This window comes from Stegostoma tigrinum, chromosome 12, assembly GCF_030684315.1.
Source record: "Stegostoma tigrinum isolate sSteTig4 chromosome 12, sSteTig4.hap1, whole genome shotgun sequence".
Classification (NCBI taxonomy): domain Eukaryota; kingdom Metazoa; phylum Chordata; class Chondrichthyes; order Orectolobiformes; family Stegostomatidae; genus Stegostoma; species Stegostoma tigrinum.
The window spans coordinates 23,647,701-23,665,509 of record NC_081365.1 but is presented as its reverse complement, the minus strand read 5'-3'; the positions used below and the strand labels follow the sequence as shown (position 1 = coordinate 23,665,509).

The following is a 17,809-nucleotide window of genomic DNA, read 5'->3' as shown; positions in this document are numbered from 1 at the left end:
CGATGGATGTAAAAAGTGACAAGGACTGCTGTGTGATTGGTTCCTACCATATTCAGCCATGTGAAAGGCATCCTTGATCACTTTTAGATACCTAAAGAATGCTGAAGAAGACCAACAGAATTTGTCAACCCATCATTATGGACAAACCACTGTAGGAAGACTTCATTTTTCAGAAACTTATGAAGTTTTGCAGCTTCTTGAGGCAAGATGCATTTTGAAAAGAATGCTCTTTATAACAGCAAAGGACGTGGTGTACCCTAATAAGCAATCCCTTGTACTGTTGGTGCTAAGAGAAAAGGTCTAAATTAAAATGCAATGCAGAAAAAGCAGTGCAGATGCAAATCAAATGCATCAAAGGAAAGGAAAACAGCTATGATAAACACCTGCCAAATCACTTATCAAACAATTTCAAGAATAACAGGAAGTGTTTTCTGCTGAGTCTGCATTGTTTGACTTTCTTTTATAAGTGTTCAGGCACATGATGGTGCCCAAAACCAGAAGGAGTAAGACGACTACAATTCATTTCTATTTTGGTCATTTAGGCTTGGCCCATGAAGTTATCAAGGTCCTGTCTTCCCTCTACACTGCTGGGAATCCCCATGCAGAAAGTCCACACCACTTCTGAACTGCATGGCCTCAGCCCTTGAATTTCTTCCGACACATAACAGCAGGTTTCTCACCCCAATTTTCACAATTATTATAGGGAGGACAACAGAGAAGATTCTAAAATCGGTAAAGAGAAACAAATTAGTTTTCGGACAAGCTCAGTTGGAAAATCTAACTTCCATGAACAGTTGGTTTAGAGATTTATCAACCTATATTCAGATTTTAGCTATTCTTTAAAAAAATGCTCTTTTCTATTCTTCTCATGTCAGAACCTTCTGTCCATCCCAAGTCATCAGTCAAATGACCTGCTTCTAAGCCATTGTCCATGCTAATTTTCAGGTGTCTCTCTCCCATTGCGCCATTCCAACAAATATAGTGTGTAACAGGAAATCACAGCGCATTGCAAAGATTGATGTAAGTTCTTTCTAATTAAAATTGAACTAATCCTTTAGGCAAAAATCTTACTCGAGTTTTGAATGGCATAAAGTAATTGATCATACTGCACGTGATCTGTGCATTTACATTGACTAAAAATGCTGCCACATTTAGATTTCCGATAAAGTACTTGCTCATTCCAAAGGTTCTGTGTAAGTTTAAGCAACACCAGACTTTGTGAAGAGTTAAACCACAGGAAAGTTTTGACTGAATGACTACATGGAAAATAAAGAGGGAAATGAAAGAGGCAAATGTTATTAATAGACAGTTAAGCATAAGACATTAGAAGCACAAAGGCAGCTCTGTCTCAGATGTAGTTGTGTTGCGATGGACACCCAATCTCTGGGTGACCACAAATTAAATAAAATAGCATTAAATGTTATTGGCATCATCAACCGTAATGCTGTTATTAGCCAGGCTGGCATGCAGAACAGTATGCTGGTAATCTGCCTCAAGGAAAGACGACTTGGCAAGACCAGTTTCATTTTGAAGAGCATTCAGACAACAGACCGACCCTGACTGAAAGCCAAATGTGGGTATCAGGCAACTTTCTCACTAATAAAACCATACCCAAGAAAGAAGTAAACAAAACTGTGAAATTATTGATGTTGGTGTTTTGGTTTTCTCTTGATCAGTTCAGCAAGAAACACAGACTGCTGCATGCTAGGCATCAAAAGAATTTCCTTTCAAAATTCTCCAACACATGCAGAAGAGGAAATGCTTACAGTGCTGTGCAGATTAAGCAAACGTAGCCATCCAAACATCTGAAACTGGCCAATGTAACATTCAAATAAAAATAACTTGCCGCATCAGCTCAGGCTACAGATAAGAGTCCTGATTAATTAATGTTTTGCTTTTGATGAGGATATTTCCAAAGGTTCTGCTAAAGAGTACTGGCATTACCAACTGCACAGCTGCCAATATAGGAGAAAAAATGGTATCTGTATCTCTAATGCCTACCTCCTGTCGAGCCTCCGCTGAATGCCATGTGCTTAAGAGCCATGACGGTTAGTGAGGTAGGGCTGGATGCATTCATGCATGTGCCAAAAATATACAAAGTGGGAGTATCATGACGACAGAGGCCAACCTGGTGCTTTGACCTTGCCACTCTAGTTGTTGCATGCTCTTAAACTTTCACAGCTGAGCATCCAATTAACATCCCACCCCCTCCAGCATTATTTTTCATATTGTCATCCAAATCGCTGTTTAGCTGCTTATTGCTTTCTAATTGCTCTTATTCAGTTTGTGGAAGCACTGGCTGTTTGGAAGCATTCATAAAAGTTGGTAAAAATCTGCAGGAAATACTGTTGTATGTTTGGAAGGTATCAGTTACTAAAGCACTGATTAAACCACAAACTCTGAATCACAGGGGCTAGAGTTATGAAAATGCTTAGTCTGCAGCAACAAAAGAAGATGGAGAAGAGGCAGGAAAGAAGATGAGTTGCTCAGGGACAGGGAGGAGGAGGGAGAGAAAGGCCCTCAGGATGATAACTCAGTCACATAGGGTCTTCGGGAAGTGGATTTTACAAGAGATGAGAGACATGGGATGGGGTGACGGGGTGGTTGTGTTGTGGGGACATATCGACACTGGCCAGAGGTTTAAGCAGGTTGGTGAAGATGACAGATGTTAACAAGAAGGAATTTGAAGCTTTCCAAAGTTATGAATTGTCATAGGATGAATGATGGAGAAAGGGGATATTCTCATTCACAGGGTCATGATCATGCCTGGCATCAATCAGTGGAAGCTGGGAAGCCTTGTGAACTTCCATCTGAGTCAGCATAACTTAAATAATCTCATAGTCCTTGCAACTGAGGCATTTGAAACATGGCAATTTACACCAGGACACTCAAAGAAACGCCAAAAGTTCTATTACATTTATAGTGAATCATTGATTATATATGAGGAACAAGTAACTTTTCTGCTTTTGCTTTCAATTAGGAATGAAGATAAATTCTGAGTTCCTTATAAATGTAAATGCTGTCAGAGCAAAACAAGACATGGCTGTTTCATTTTGATAAGAAACTGTTTTCTTTTTATCTGTGAGCTTTCTCATTCCTATCCATGCCCTATTCATCAGGGTCAAAGATTTGGTGTGTACATTTGGTAGGGTCACTGCACAACATTGCTTCGCTTTTTTTTTATTCATCCATGGCTCGCATTTATTGCACAGCAGACAGTTAAAAGTTAATCACATTGCTGTGGGTCTGGAATTGCATATGGGCCAGACCAGGGAAGGACAGATTTCCTGCCTTAAAGGCCATTAGTGAACCAGATGGGATTTTACAACATTTGACAGTGGTTACATAATTGCCATTAGACACGCTTTTAGTTCAGAATTTTATCAGATTCAAATTTCACAATCTGTCATGGTAAGATTCAAGCTCATATCCCCAGAACATTAGCCATAAGCATTCACTCCCTCCCACCACTGATGATCAGTAGCGCTTAACAGTGTGTATCATCTAAAACAATACTCTGCAGAAATTCACCAAAGATCGTCAGATAGCATCTTCCAAGCGCATGACCACTTCCAACTAGAAAAAAAGGGGCAGAAGATGAATGGAAGCACTACTACCTGCAAGTTCCTCTTCAATTATGTTAGCAGTGGCGATCTCATGAAAAAAATCTTCAGTTCTACAAGTCCTTCCAAACCTCTGGTTACTGCCATCTGGAAGGACAAGACTAGCAGATAGATGGGAACACCACCACCTATAAGTTCCCCTCCAAGCCTCTCACCATCCCGACTTAGAAAAATATCACTGTCTTCACTGTCGCTGGGTTAAAATCCTAGAATTCCGTCCCTAACACTGAGTCAACCTACAGCACATAGGCTGCAGTGGTTCAGAAGAGATCTTCACTATCACCTTCTCAAGGGCAATTAGGGACAGGCAATAAATGTCAGGCCAGCCAGCGGCACCCACATCCAACGAGGAAATTTTAAAAAGGTAGGGGTTCGCAATATTATTTCAGTGACACGATTCCTTTCAACAAGATTCCAAACATTCTTAGATTCTGCGATAACACCACACTTCCCAGAATGCTTTTATCAAATAATCATTATAAACAAGTCATAAGCATACACAAAGATACTGCACCAACACTAGCAATACCACCTGAGTTCTGAACTGTTTAAAATTTCCATGGCATTGGCTGTTTAACAAAATACCATCACATTATTTCAAATTTCCAAAATTTCCATGTTCAATATTTGGTCTATGCCATTTTTGTACATCCTTTGGTTTCAAGCAGGCCCATAAAAGTTAGGCAGCACCATATTTTTAGAGAATTCATTAATCACAGCTATAGGATAATGAATATGTGTCTGAGAATGTGGTAGGAGAACCAGGTTATTGCTAGTTTCATCCCCAGCATCGATATGCATTAGCTCTCATATTACGCTTGCTGGCTTTATTTCCAGGACAACAGGTTTATTCAATATCACGGATAGTAGGGACTGCAGATGCTGCAGAATCTGAGACAACAAGGTGTAGAGCTGGATGAACACAGCAGGCCAAGCAGCATCAGAGGAGCAGGAAAGCTGATGTTTCAGGCCTAAACCTTTCTTCAGAAAAAGAAGGGTCTGGGCCCGAAACGTCAGCCTTCCTGCCCCCTTGATGCTGCTTGGCCTGCTGTGTTCATCCAGCTCTACACCTTGTTATCTCAGGTTCATTTATTATGATTGTTTTGAAAGTTAATTCAGGATGTGTTGAAAGTTGTTGCCTTAATTTGTTTTTCATGACTTATATGCATTTTAAAGTCCAATTATGTCTAAAAAGGTTTTTGTTTTCAATAGCTTACCACTGAAATGGCCAAGGCTTAAAAGCAAATTTTGGCATGTTCAAAGTAAGTTTTGCTTTAAATCACAGAATTACGTAATTGTTACAGCACGAAGAGAACTCTTTCAGCCTACTGTATCTGCACAAGTTTTCAAAATGAACAGTTTACCTAGTGCCATTGTCCCACTTTCTCCCTGTCATCCTGCACATTCCTCCTTTTTAAACTAAGAATCTAATTCTGCTTTGAATGCTTCAGTTGAACTGAATCTACCTGCAGTCTATTCCAGACATTAATCATTTGCTGCATGAAACGGTTTTTTTGCCACCTCACTTTTGCAATTTTTTTTGTCAATTCTTTTACATCTGTGCCTTCTTGTTCTTGATTCTTTCATGAGGTTCTCACCTTCTATTCTGTCCAGGTCCCTCATGGTTTTGAGTTTGTCAATCAAATACACTCTCGATATTCGCTTGTCTAAGAAAATCAACTCCAGCTTCTCTAATCTACATTCATAACTGAAGTTCCACATCACTGGAATCATTCTCATATATCTTTTCTTCACGCTCTCAAATTTTTTCATCGCTTGCTAATGGGCAGTGCCAGAACTGTACACAATACTGCAGCTGCTTTTATATCTTTCGAAATACAGAAATTCATCGGACGCTGAAATGTGTTGACTTGAACGGGTAAGCTCCGATTTCTTGCAAGGCCACTTCCAATCTTTTCCTCCTCCCTTCCCCGGCTCTCACTCCTGGCTTATGTCAAACCCTGAATCGTACTGTGCTGATTTTTCCCAGCCCCTACTTCTGAGATCCAACTGTTAAATGTCCTATCGTCCATTTCTCATCACCCTCCCAAACCCCATTTCCTTGCCTGTGCAAGGTTCCACTCCCTGTTTTGAAGTCAGACCATGTAAAAACATCACAGCAATGTTTCAGATTCCAAACTGGCCACAGGCAATGTCGTGAGCGATCATGAGTTGAATTATTAGCACAGGAGCTACATTATAACACATTAAAAATTGGATTTCCACTCAGAAAAGCAGATGAAGGAGGTTGTGGCAAATGATCACCATGGTGATGAAATATATTCCATAAACAACATGCCTTTAATTGAAAGAAAACAAACCATAAAGGCCAGTATTCACCAAACTAACAAAAGCTGCGCTTTTAGGGTCTGAATAGTTCATGAAAGCATCAATCCTACTTCATTGTTAATTATTCAAAATGCAGGTTACTGCTTTGAAAATTAGGATACTTGTGGCTGTAATGCTACAATTTTTTGACTCAGTGTAGTTCTGAGAAATTTTAAGATTTGGAGAAGTTACAGAGATAGAGACTGGAAAAGCTATGATGGGACTAAAGTATTAATTTTAAATTGAAAGCACTAAAGAACTGGAAGCCAAAGTAAGTTGGCAAGGACAGGAATTAGGATAAACAAAAATAGGACGCATGCACGAGATGTTTCAGATAACTGAAGTTTCCAGACCATAGAGGATTGAGGCATTTGAAGGCAGTGGATTCTCAGCAAATGAAACAACAGGATTCTTGCAGGCAGCTCTTAAATGAAAAGGCCTGACTTTGAACCACTGACATGGTGGTGGCACAGTGTGAATTGAATTGGAATGTTAGGCTTCGGTTTTTGCACCTAGGTCAGGAGCGCAAGTTCAGGACAATTCCCAGTTCCACAAACTCATTTCAGAGTAAGTGTCTCAGAAGTTTAGATTTTCATTTCTGGGAGAGGGGTGGGGCATGCTAGATTCTATAGGGGTTAGTGGCTGGCAAACCCCACCCCCACAATGAGAGCAGAGATTAACTGTGTGGAGGCAAGTTCCTCTGTCAGTTCAAAATTTTGTCAAAACTATTAAAAAGCAAAAGCTCTCCACCCCTCACACCTCCACAACATTCTTCATGCCTGATCCATGTTAATCCATGCTACCTCATGCCCTTCCACTAACCTCATGGAGCTCCTTATACACTCCACCCACCCCTATGGCGAAAGTAAGCTCCTCCACCATTCATATAACTTTTCAAAATCCCTATACAGCCCCTATTACAGCTTAGTATCAACACATGCCTCCCACCAACATATTTTACCCTTACAACTACTATGCCCACTTACCCAGTATCCACAAGGAGCAGATCAGGCCGAGATTGAATGAAGCTCTTGAGTGCCTATTCATGAATTCACGATTTAATAAGAACACACTGATAAACAAAATCACCACATTTATTTTGGAATTCATGGTCCCACCTCACAATTTGTAGCCACTTGGAGCTGTCAATTAAACTGTGAACTGACAGGCATCTGAATGCGATAATAAAAGATTAGGAAATCCATCATTAAGCCCTAATACTCTCATGAGAACCTTTACAGCTTGACACCTCCCTTTGTTTGCCACCTTGACAGCTAACTTTACATCTCTCTTGCCAGGTGTCACACAGTGTGATTGATGGTTCCAATTAGTTTATACACTTTTTTACATGCATTCATGTATTCTTAAACAATGCCAAAGGCTAATTGACCTCATCTAAAGAGTAATAAGATAGTTTAGCACTAAGGGAACGTTCGTCACTATCTAAACAAGTCTATGTTCTGTCCAGCAGTTATCAGACATTGCAAGGCAGACAGATATCTTTGACTCTGACAATTACAGAATTAAATGAGGAGGCAGTGTTTTGATTTAGGATGTGTCCATTTGACTTTGAATCCATCCTTCTGGTGGAAGAATATGTTTGCTATAATGAAGCAAAGCTGAGCAAACTTTTTCATCAGGAAGATGCCAATTGCTTTGATATTTCAAAGCCTATTTTCTCAATGGTTCTGCTTCAGTGCCAGAATCAGAGCTGAACGTGACAAAAAAAACCCTCCAGGCTGTAGATCCTTCGTCTGTTATGATGACATTGAAGACTTAATCAAGATCAAAATAGAACTTTTTCTTAGCATTTTCATGGAGTCAAAGGTTAATGGGCTAATGAGGATGCATTTTTACTTTCAGTCATTGGATCAGGGTGTCACTGACTAGGCCAGCATTTATTGTCTCCATAATTGGCATTGAGAAGGTGGTGGAAAGCCAGGTACTTGAACTGCATCAGTCCATAGTTGTAGGTACCCACCACAGTGCTGTTAACATTATTCTCCCTCAGAATTCCCAGCCTGCTCTTGTTGTCCTCCAACCTCTGCATATAGCACATCATTCTCCACTATTTTCCCCACCTGCAATCTGAAACATCCCACCAAAGAGATATCTTCCTCCCCCCCAATCTGGCTTTTGTTGGCACTGCCCACTCCACAACTCCCTAGTCTGCTCCTCACTCCCCACCAACCCCAGCACCTTTCCCTGCTACCGCAAGAGGTGCTACACCTGCCCCTATACCTCGCCTCTCACCTCCATCCAAGGCCCAAGGCAAACTTTCCATGTCCAACAGGGGTTTACCTTTACATTCTCCAAACCTGTCTACTGTACCTGTTGTTACCAATGTGGTCTGTTCGACATTACTGAGACCGAACATAGACTTAGTGACTGATTTGCACAGCACCTGCTCTCTGAATGCTATAATCATCAACTGGTTGTGAACCGTTTTAACTCATTCTCCCACTCCCTTGGTGACACGTCCTTCCTGGGCCTCCTCCAGTGCCACAATAATGCCACACGCAAACTGGAGGAGCTGCACCTCATTTTCCACTTCAGCTGCCTAAAGCTTAATGGCATAAACATAGAATTCACCAGTTTCAAAATCTCCCCATCCCCAGCCTCATCCCATATTCACCCCTCCCTCTCATCCCTGCTTCCTTGACCTGACACAACCTGTCCCTCTCCTTCCCCCACAACCACCTTACCCCTCCCACCGACCGATCCCCACTGCCTCTACCTGAGTCCACCTATTGGCATCCTACCTACCTTCTCCCAGCCACACCCCTCCACTCTCTATTTATTTCCCAGCTCCCTTCCCTTTCTCCAGTCCTGATGAAGGGTCCTGACTGAAAACATTGACACTCCTGCTCCTCTAATGCAACCTCTGTTCCTTCAGCTCCACACTGTACTGACAGAATGGTAGTGTCTAGTCTGGACTGGTCAGTTTCTGATCAGTAGTAACCCCCAGGATTTTGATAGTGGGAGATTCACCAAATGCTAAGTAGATTATGTCTTGTTGGAGATCATCTTCGCCTGACAACTGGGTGATACAAATGTATGTGTGCTCCACTTAACCTCGGCCTAAGCCTATATGTCGATCAGATCATGCTGCACATTGGCCGGTGTTGCTTCAGTATCAGAGGAGTTACAAATAGTGCTAAGCATTGTGTCAATATCAATGAACATCCCTCCTTCTGACGTTATGATGGAAGAAAGGTCATTAATCAAGCATTTGAAGATAATGAGCTTATATCATTACCCTGAGGACTTCCTGCAGCAACATCTTGTGACTGAGATGACTGGCCTCCAAAACCACAACTGCATCACCCCCAAATACCCGCCACATCCCCACGATCTTCTATTGTGCCAGGATAGTGAAGTGATTACCACTTATTGTCACTGGCTTCAAAGTTGCCAAGGTTTCTTCATGCAGTACTTGATCAAATCTTGCATTGACATTAAGGGCACTCCTACCTTCCCTCCTGGGCTCAGCTCTTTTGCCAATGTCTTGGGTAAGGTTCTACTGAAGTCCCTAGCTGGCTGAGCATCAGTAAACAGGTTATTACAGTGTTAGTGCTGCTTTGTAGCAATGTCAACACCTTCCATTACTTTGCTGATGATCCGGAAAAGCCCGTTGAGCTGTTAAGTAGCAGGATTTGTCCTGTTTTTCATAAATCAAGCATATTTGACCAATTTTCCACATTGCCAAGCAGATACCAGTATTGCAGCTTGCCTGGAGCAGCTCAATGACGAGCATGACTAGTTCTGGAGAACAAATCTTCAGTACTATAACTGAGAAGCTGTTGTAGTCTTTGCCTTTTTCTATCCAGTATCTTTAGCTATTTCTTGATATTCCATAGTGTTAATTAAAGTGACCTAATTTGCTTCAGATCTCAGGAGGCCAAGGTAGATAATTTTCTTGGCTTTAGCCTTTTCTTTTTCCACAAATTTTCTAGTATCTCCCATCATTGAAGATGGGGTTATTTGTAGATCACCTTCCATCTGGTGAATGGACTAGGTAGGGGAATGTATAAATACAAAAGATTTTGGAGGGCTGGAGTTTGTAGAGCATGAATACCATCAAGGTGTCCGATACCCCAGATATAGTTTAACAAGTTCATGTTAATCAGGAGATGAACACTAGAGAAGCTAATAGAAATAACAAAGACAAGTGTTGAGGTTTCACTAGAGTAAGGTGAGGTCAGGTTACAGACAGACAATGTGGCAGAAATGGAAACAGTTGGCTTCTGGGGGATAACACATCTGAAACATATTTCAGTTGAACCAAAGGTCTATGAAAAGAATGAAGCATACCACAGCTTTAAAGAGCTTAGATCAGACACCATCTGGAATATCACATTCAGTTCTTGGCACTGTAATTGAGGATATATTGGCTGAAGGGGACACAGTGCAGATTCAGTAAAATTATACTGGGTTTTAAACGTGTCAATTTATGAGAACATGTGCAAAACCTGACTTGAGCTTGTAAAATATTGACAGATTACTTCATCAAGATGTTTCAATGACAGAAGGGCTCAATGGGGTAAAAGGGAAAGAAAGAATTTTTTTTTGCTACATTTTTCAACCTTAGGATGTCTCAATGTACTCCATAGCCAATATAATACTTTCAGGGTGTAGTCATTGTTGTAATGCAGAAGACACAACAGTCAAACTGCCTACAGCAGGGTCTCTCCAAAAGCAATGTGGTAATGACCAATTAGTGTTCTTTTTATTGGTAGTAGCTGTGGGATAAATATTGTTCAGACCACCCAGAAAATTTGCTCTGCTTCATCAAAGTAATGACAGAGGATCTTTTATATTCACTTGTAAAGAGAGAGGGTTTTAATTTAGTGTCTCAGATTCTCAAAGTGAGTGGCGGCATCCTATCAATATCAAAGAGCTAGCAATCCAGAGCCCCAGACCTATACTCTGGTGAAATGCACCTGAATCCCACCATGGCAGATCGTGGAGATGGAATTCAATAAAAAATCTTCAACTGTAAATCAAATAATGGCCATTAAATGATTGTTGATAATTAATTATAAATTAAGTAAGCCATTTTTCACACAATAATATTGAGATTTAGAAATCTCCCCCTCCAGTATTTGGGTCCTGATAGCAAGCTGAGGAGGGATGAAACCAGAGTGAATCTTCACTCAGTTTAAATTCATTCCCAGAATTAAGCATTCCCAGCAGCAACTTAGTTACTTCAATCAAACTGCTCTGATACGCCTCTGGAGCAGGGGGGACTTGAACCAAGGCCAAGGTCAGAACACTACCACTGTACCACAAGAGCCCCTCAGTACTGGCATAATCGCCTAATTCAACCCTTATCTAATATATTTCTGCTGTAGTAACAACCTAAACTATGCCCTGCACCTGCATATAGTTAACCAAATAAGAGCACAGTTATTAGAAAAGCCATTGGATGTTGGATTCATTTTAAGTTTTCATTACTGAGATCAAGAAATTTCTACTGGGTCAGGATACCAAAGGATTCAGACTAAAAATAAGTTAATTGAGCTGAGGTACAGATTAACCGTTATTTACAATAATTGAATGGTGGAATAGCTCAAGGTGTTGAATGTTTTCCTGCTGTTACCATGTGCATGTAAAGGTAGCATAATTTACTATGTAAACACAGTTTACACCACAAGGCAGCAAACACAATGCAAATCGAAGGATTCAGAACAACGCCATTGTCATTTATTTCACTGTCATGGCCAGTTACTTTGAGGTAGTATATTTGCATGGTTAGATTATTTGCTAACCAATTGAAGACAAAGAGTTAGGGTAAAGGGGGCATTTTCAGAATGTAACCTGCAGAGAACCACTGGGGCCAATGCCAGGACCAAAAATTATTTACAAATTTTATGCATGATTTGGATAAAGAAAGTGAATGCACTATAGCCATGTTTGTGGATGACACAAAAATAAGTAGAAAAGCGAGTTATGAGGATAACACAACCATCTGCAAAGGGAATATAGACACATTGGGTGGAATATAGACATGTTAGGCAAGTGGGCAAAAACATGCCAGATAGAATATGATATGGGAAAACGTCAGGCTTTTGGGCTTTAGCAGGGAGAATGGAGGAACTGATTATTATTTAAATGGGGAAAGACTGCAGAAAGCAATGGAACAAAAGTATTTAGGAGTCCTCATCGATGAATCACAAAAAAATTAGCAACCAAGCTCACCGGGTAATAGAGAAGGTGAATGTTGGCCTTTATTTCAAAGGGAATGGAGTCTAAAGGAAGGGTGATTTTGTTAAAACTATAAAAGGCACTAGTGAGACCACAGATGGAATAGGTCAAACAGTTTGGGCCCCTTATCAAAGGAAGAATATACTGATATTGGAGGCACTCCAGAGAAGGTTCACAAGGCTGATCCCAGGTGTGGAGGGATTGTCTTTTAAGGAGGTTGAGTCGATACTCATTGGAATTTAGAAGAATGAGAAGTGATCTCCCTTGTGGGAGAGTCCAGGGCCAAAGGGCATAATCTGAAAATAAGGAGTCACACATTAAAGACAGAGATAAGGAGGAATTTCTTTTCTCAGCGAATTATGAAGATGTGGAATTCATTACCCTAAGGGGTTGTTGAGTCTGGGATGCTGAGTATGTTCAAGTCAGAGATAGACAGATTTTTTAATTAATCAGGGAATCGAGAGTTATGGGGAAAATGCAGGAAAGTGGAGTTGAGCATTCTCACATGAGCCATGAACTCATTGAATGCCTAACCCTAATTGCCCACAGGGCAGTTAAGAGTCAGCAACACTGCTGAGGATCTGGAGAATGGCCAGGTAAGGATGGCACTTTTCTTTCCCTAAAGGAAGATAAGTGATGAGGAAAAGGCCTTACGGCTTTCTATTTCAGAACTTTTATTGAATTCAAACTGCACTGTCTGCCCTGATGGGATTCAAACTTATCTCCCCGAGCTTGGGGTTCTGGATTCCAGTCCAATGGCATTTCCACTACACTAGTCCCCTGCGTTGGTGTTGACACTTTGAGATTCACTCAGTCAAAATATAGAAGAGGAAACCATGATAACACAACACAACGTCCACAGATTCTATTCGTATCTATCCTACCTACATTAGGATTTGATGTTTCCTTTTGTCCAGAAGGAAGCAGAGACATACCGGCTGGAATTATATAATTTTCTTTGATGATTTATGCTTGAACAAAGGGATGTGGGAGTTCCTTAGATGACTGTAAATGTCCTTATAAATTAGGTATTTGATGAGACTCCAGCATGTCTATAGCTCAAAATACCAAAGATCGCATCATTTACTGCCGCCAGCTCAAGAACTTTCTTTACATCTAAATTCTAAAAGTATTGACCAGAAGTTTCTAATGTACTGGAACATGACACACTTTAATCCCTAAGTTAAGACAAGAACAGAAGAAAATAACGCAAACTACAGGGTTCCCATGCCTAATAACATCAGAGCAGGCCAAAAAGATGATGTAGACCAACATTCACTGTGAAAATGAAACAGGAATATGGCAAAGCACCACAAATTGGTATGAAATCACTCTCTGCAGAGGAAGAGCAGAAAAATACTTTGTAACTTTTCAGACACAATGAGAAAAACTGTTCCCACAGGCAGGGGGTCAACAGTTAATGGGGGGCGGTATGGTGTGAGATTGGGGGTGGAACAGTGTGTTAATCATTAGATGACACAATTTTAAGATATTTTGGCATAAGATCCAGCGTGGAGAGAAGACACTTTCCCTGCCGTTGTTATCAGCAGTGTGTTGGCGGAGAGGGCGGAGAAAGGAGAGTCAATCGTAAGTTTTTAAAAGGAAGTTAGCTGCGCTTTCAAAGGCCGAGAAAGCTTACAGCTCTGTTCGGAGAAAGGGAATGTATGGGATTCTTTCAAAGGGACATAATGCGCATGCTTGATGGGCCAAATAATGTCTTGTGTTTTAAAGCTGTGTAAACGCGTTGATACACCTAAACCAAAACATTAAAATTGAAATATTATTGCATTCTGGAACACTAGTGGGAGCTATAGAATCTTGCCTCAAAATTAGGAGTGTTTTTCCCAACTTGATCCATTTTGAAGTTCTTCATATTTTTGCAATGTGGATCTGTTCCAGTTTCTGTGCTCATGCTGCTGATTCTGCTCTTCCCCTGTGTCCTCGTCTGGTAATTGCCAAGGAGCAAGAGAATGGTGATCAGCAGCATGAGCACAGCGCACTGCTCAAACAGCGCACTGCTGAAATATTACCCCCACTGCTTGTCGCAACCTATTGGCAGGAAACTGTAAAAAAGGAGAAACAAATAGCCTTCTTTGGCTCCCACCTATATACCATTAAAAAAATACATTTGCAACTGCTATGAGCCACGGCAGCTTCAGTACAGTAGTCTGGTTTCTGGATTAAGACAGAAAACAGTGTAATTGGAACCATCCCTACATTTATTTCACAGTAGAACCATAAGCCAGCTGCCAGCAGGTTGCTATGAAGCAGTAATTAAATAACTATGCAACAAGAAGTAGATGCAATTGGAGAAAATTATTCTTCCGTCTGATGACTTAATCAAGTTGTTCTACCTACATTTTTACATTATTCGATGATGACGACTGATTCAAAATTTAACAATGTTTTATCTGCGTAATGTAAGTCATATGCATTTTCTCTTTCATGCGTGTGCTGCCTGCGGGTCTTGCTGCTTGACGTGTGTGCTGGTTCAACTTCAGAAGTGGCGCTTCCTTCTTTCAGCCTGTTTCAGGCTTTATTAGATAGTATTGCTTTTGACAAAATGATATTTCACAATCATTTTATTTCTCGCCTGTTTACACATACCAAACATTTTGTCAGAACTTCTGAAAATTGTCCAACAGGGAGCATTTATATCAGACTCGCAGTTTTAATAATAGTTCCAAATTTGCGTGCAAGACTTTGCTCATCAGCAGCGGTGACTCAGGAGGTGAGTATCGTCAGGCGCTGAGCCATGATGGTCGGGAAGGTCCTCGGGTTATATCTGTGACCCGTACTGAACAGGTTGAGTTCAGCCAAAACTGCTGTTGGACTTTGACAGTTGGGTTTGTTAAGGGAGGATCCCCAAGGATGCCAGGCCAAAATTGCCACTCGTGACTGTGTGCAAACTCTGGATGAGAACAAAATCGATCTCGGTCATCATGTCACTGTGAATGAATCCTCTGCCGACTCTCAGTTATGCATCTCTCACATCATCAGTGGTCACTTCGCCTAGAGATAGTACAGCTGGTGCTTGCGTTTGAAGCCTATATCCAACACAAGACGCAGCTTTCAGGAAAACAAGAGAAAGAACTGGAACAAATCGAAATTCATCGCTGACACTGATAAAATTAAAGTTATGACCCCTTCTGAATAATTCAGCTGCCAATGATATCATTTAAGAGCTGAGCAAGCTGACCCTTCTTGTGAAAATATCTCTGAGGTATGTCAGAGAATTGTCAGTGTGTTTGTTATCAAATTATCAACCCTGAATGCTTTAATTAAGATATTTTTTGAATATTTCAAAGAGTCACATGGTACTTAATCTAAATAATATTGAAAGAATATCTGCTGTTAAAGAATCAAGAAGAAAATCAAGCGCGAAGGTTTGACATGCTGCAATATAAACTTAACTAGGCAGATGACTGAAATTTTCTCACAAAATGTTTTATTGTAGAAATTATGAAAGATTTGTACTTGTTTATTTGGTATTTTGACTGTATTGAGATGACATAATTTTGTGGATACAGTTCCTAAGGAGTAATTACAACGGTTGTTTCCGCTGTACTTGCAGGATTAAGAACAGGTTGTAAAGTTTAGCCACTGTGGTGATGTTGCCTCCACATTTTCAGTTTGATGTAACAGTGAGAATGACCTTTGAAACTGACAAGAACAAACTTGTGGGTGGATGCTATTGGTGCCTAGACTGAAGTAAAGATCCAGACTGATCTAGACAAACTACCTTATGCATAAATTCAGATCACAATGAGATAAATCGGGGCCTGATCCAGTGTAATAAATTGCCAAGAGAGTTTCAAGCCTCAAAGTTTTACCTATATGCCCAATGTTCAAGTTACAATAATGAGAGAGAAGGGAGATAAAACAATTTTAATAAAATTGTCCAAAATTAGATAAAACTGGCTAATTCTGACTAACTTCGGAGATTCGTAGAACCCCGACATTACAGAAGCAGGCCATTCAGCCGATCAAGTCCACACTCGCCCTCCAAAGAGCATTCCATCCAGATCACACACCCCTGACCCTATTCCTGTAACCCTACAGTTCCTAAAGCCAGTCCACATAACCTGCACTTGGATTGTGGGAGGAAACCAGAGCAGGAGACCTGGGGAAAACCCATGCAACCACAAGCGGACTCCACGCAGATATTCACACAAGACTGGAATTGAACCCGAGTCCCTGGTGCTGTGAGGCAGCAATGCTTACCACTGAGTTACCATGCCGCCCCCTTGAAAAGATGCAATACAAAATGATAATCTGACCCCATCAGTTTTCTGCCAGGCAGGTAAGGTTAAAATTATTGCAATTTTTCCCCTCCCCAGCCAGTTAAAAATCCATGTGTTTGTTATAAAATTGTGATCAACCAACTCATTTTTCATTTTCGAAAACAAATGGTCTGGATTTTGAAGCCATAATGGCAGTTAAGTTGTCAACATTCACCATTGTTACTTCCCCATAACTGAGAGCCACTTCTGCAATCCACACATGCACAGAAACCAAGATGTTGTCATTCATTGTAGACTATAACATAGGATACACTTTCCACAGCACCCCAGACTGCACGCAAATATAAGACTGTATACAGATGAAAAATCCTTTAAACTTTTAGCCTCACTGAATAGTCCCTTGCAGACCCTGCCCCCAGCTAAAAGGTTGGTGAGCAGTCAACCCACGGGAAGGACAGCAACATGTCATTACCTAACAGACCACTAATAGGCTGAAGGCAAGATTTCTATTCCTGAGGTACATTTTAGATTAGATTCCCTACAGAGTGGAAACAGGCCCTTTGGCCCAACAAGTCCACACTGCCCCTTGAAGCATCCCACCCGGACCCATCCCCCCAAAACCCACCTAATCTACACACCCCTGAACACTACGGGCAATTTAGCATGGCCGATCCACCTAACCTGTACACCTTTGGACTGTGGGAGGTAACCAGAGCACCCGGAGAAAACCCACGCAGACACGGAGAGAATGTGCAAGCTCCACACAGACAGTTGCCTGAGGCTGGAATTGAACCTGGGCCCCTGGCGCTGTGAGGCTGCAGGGCTAACCACTGAGCCACCGTGCTGCTCCATTCATGTTTTCCAGCCTCGAGGAACTGCCTACCACTTGCAAGCAGTTCCTTCAGTACCAGGCAGGAATGGGGACACACTGCTCAGACTAAGTGGAGCCCCCAGTTAAGATCATCATTTGAATCAGACAGTAAAGTATTGGTCAATCCATCTAGGCCTGAGTGAAGCTGTGAAAGTTGGGTTTTAGAGGCATGAAAAAAGGGTGAATAGCGTAGTATGATCTCAGGGGCAGGGCATGGTGCCTCTTATGGACAGATAGGACCGACAAGGGAGGTTCTGTGTGCTCAACACCACCACACATAGGTAAAGCTGATGGGCTACCCGCTTGGATTAAGCCTCCTTATGCCATCAATAACATAGTAGCAAGGCAGAATGATACCCTCAGGTGCCTGCTGAGGATTTCAATAGGCTCAAAGACGGGTAAGAATGAGGTCCCCAGCAATCCTCCTAACCCGGGAATGTTTTATCCAGGTTGGTGGCAGTAGGTTGGAGTGGCCGTAAGTTGGATTAGATGAGCACTTCCATCTTCAAATTATAAATTCATAAATTCCAGTGCTT

At 41.3% G+C, this 17,809-nt stretch overlaps 1 protein-coding gene across 5 annotated transcripts in view; it reads left to right on the top strand.

Moving 5' to 3' along the window:
• Positions 1-17,809, top strand: part of LOC125457128 (uncharacterized protein C21orf62-like) — a 47,214-nt gene that overhangs the window by 9,494 nt on the left and 19,911 nt on the right. The window contains exon 1 of one of the 5 annotated variants that reach the window (XM_048540898.2): positions 13,650-13,745. The exons of 2 other annotated variants lie outside the window; for them this stretch is intronic. The gene's annotated coding sequence lies outside the window, so the exon portion shown is untranslated. Of the gene's footprint in view, positions 1-13,649; positions 13,746-14,131; positions 14,579-14,777; positions 15,382-17,809 lie in introns of those variants that run through there. 2 more of the 5 variants (XM_048540899.2, XM_048540901.2) reach the window with 2 other exon arrangements.